Here is a 2,595-nt window from a genome sequence, read left to right on the forward strand (position 1 = left end):
ACACGTGAAGCAAGTTTGTGGATGCAGAAGCTTACCTTAGAGTTTGATATCAATTCAGAGCGATGGTGGCGTAAGCGGAAGCGTGCTGGTCTCGCATTCGCTGAGTTTTTTGTGCGAATCCCGCAGTTCTCTCCGATTCCCATCAATGACTGTTACCTGCCTAAACAGTCCCCAAAGCTCATAATAGGGCTTAGGGGACGGCTTCTTGTTCTTAAAAGGTTTTTGTTTGAGTAGTTTATCATAATCTAGCTGTATGTAGTAACTGTACTCCATTTCAATAAGTAATGACTCTCGATTTCTGCCGTGCAGCTAGGTACAGTTGGTAGTCCTGCATACTTCTGACTCACACAGGCACCAGCGACACGCAAATTCCTCACCTCCTTCAGAAAATATGACATTTCTCCACTTTGTTCATAACATAGGAAAATTTGATTTCAGTCATTAGAAAGAGGAGTCATTCTACGACTGTATATATATATATATATATATATATATATATATATATATATAAAATTGTAAGAACTTCTCCAAGTGCTACTAAGCGGGGGTGACGTAACGTCATGGACCAAACGTCCGTATATGTAAACATCGGCTCTACCTGATTGTGAAGCATCTTGTGTGTACTTCCCATGTTCCTAGCTTGTCTTTTACTTTATGTATATATATCCACCTTTGTCTCTGTAACTGTGTATTCCTTGATAATGTCTTAAATAGACGAAAACGTTCGGACTAAGCTTCTTATTTCCCAGTGGTTTTTTCTGCATATTATTTTCACGTGTGCCTTGTGAATTACTGCAACATATATATATATATATATATATATATATATATATATATATATATATATTCATAATTCAATAGGGTAAGAAACTAAGTTATTATGTGGAGTTGAAGTCAAGAAAAAGAAATTATAGATTTATATACATCTTTAGGTATAATCAATGTTTACAGCAATTATGATAACAAATCTAGGATGAAAATGTGTTCTCCTACATAAAACACTCCTGAACATGATGGTGCATTCACATTTCATATAAAAAGCCTTAGAAGAATTAAAATCAAGAATTTCTATAAATATTTTGCACCATGACGCTCGTGGCGCGAGGGAGGGAGGGAAGAATAGTAGTTTCTGACTCAATCCCTCCTCCTCCTCCTCCTCCTCCTCCTCTTCCTCCCCATCTTCCTCCTCTTCCTCTCCCTCCTCCTTCCAACTTATTCATCATTTAATTTATTATGAGATATCACTCGTTTTCCATCATTTTTACCCAAGACTATTTATATGTAATGTGAATACATCAATAATCTGTGGAGACGGTGGGTAGATTATATAATCACTCAAAAAAAAATCTATTTCGACTTTCTACTCCCTCTCTGTGATTCACCTCTTCGGTACGATGTTGATTACAAGGACAGAAGTGCCGCGGTTTATTTCCGAGAAGAAAAAAAAAATCAAAGAAATTCTCCTTTTCGCCCCCAATATCTCTTGCGATTCGCAGCTCCTCGCTGACCGAAGAAAAAAGATAAATTCTTTGTCTTCAATCCGGTTGCTGTTTCATTGTCCCATCTCTCTTGAAGAAGATGAGAAATATTTGTTGTGACGTCATGACGTCATCTCTGAATTTATTTTGGGATGAGTCGGGCGTCGTCATCTCCGCCCACTTCCTCCTCCAGATTTCATTTTGTCCTTTCTGCCGCATTCACTTAGGTGTGGGTTCGAATCCCTCACTCCTCTCCGATTCCAAGCAGTGTCTGTTACCAGCCCCAGCAGTCCCCAAAGCGCGTACATAGGGCAAAGGCGACGGCTTCGGCTGCAGATACTACTCAGCGCCTCCTGGCGTATGAGGCTCCTCATCTTCTTCATATCTTCTTTTTGTCTTCTTCTTTTCTTTTTTCTTTTTCTTCTTTTTCTTTTTCTTCTTTTTCTTTTTCTTCTTTTTCTTTTTCTTCTTTTTCTTCTTCTTTTTCTTCTTTTTCTTTTTCTTCTTTTCTTTTTCTTTTTCTTCTTTTTTATCTTCTTTTTCTTCTTTTTCTTCTTGTAAGGGGGAGAACCATTGGTATATGTAAGATCATTGGCTTTATTTACAGAAAATACCTGCAGACATGATAGACAAGCAAGTAAGCTTAAAAATGTTAAAATCTCGCTTCCTAAAGGTAGAAGACGTTCGACAGAGCTGGCGAAAGATTTTAAAAATACGACGCTAAGAATATGGTCAACTCTCCTCTTATGGTATCATTCCCACGGCTTGTTGGATTTATGATGGATAGTTTTTGTCATTGTTTAATTATGATGTATTATTGCGCTAATTGTGATGTAGTTTATTTAAAAAACCTTGGCAACTTCACGCTTGAAAGCTGATTGTCGTGTACACCCATATCTTCCAGGCAGACGATAAAATTCTATCTATTTTTGGGGATATATGAAATGCTCTAAGTTATCTCAATAATAATAAGTAAATATAATGCAATCATGAATAGTATCAACGTGAATAATATGGTTACTATCGATGAAAAAGCGTTTTTGTTCTCTATCGTTTTCTTTGTCACTGATGACGTCAACGCGTCGTTTCGGTCCCTCTCTGTCCGCGGCACAACATC

This window comes from Oratosquilla oratoria, chromosome 7 (genome assembly GCF_046742065.1).
Source record: "Oratosquilla oratoria isolate Oo_2021 chromosome 7, ASM4674206v1, whole genome shotgun sequence".
In the NCBI taxonomy this organism is placed as follows: Eukaryota; Metazoa; Arthropoda; class Malacostraca; order Stomatopoda; family Squillidae; genus Oratosquilla; species Oratosquilla oratoria.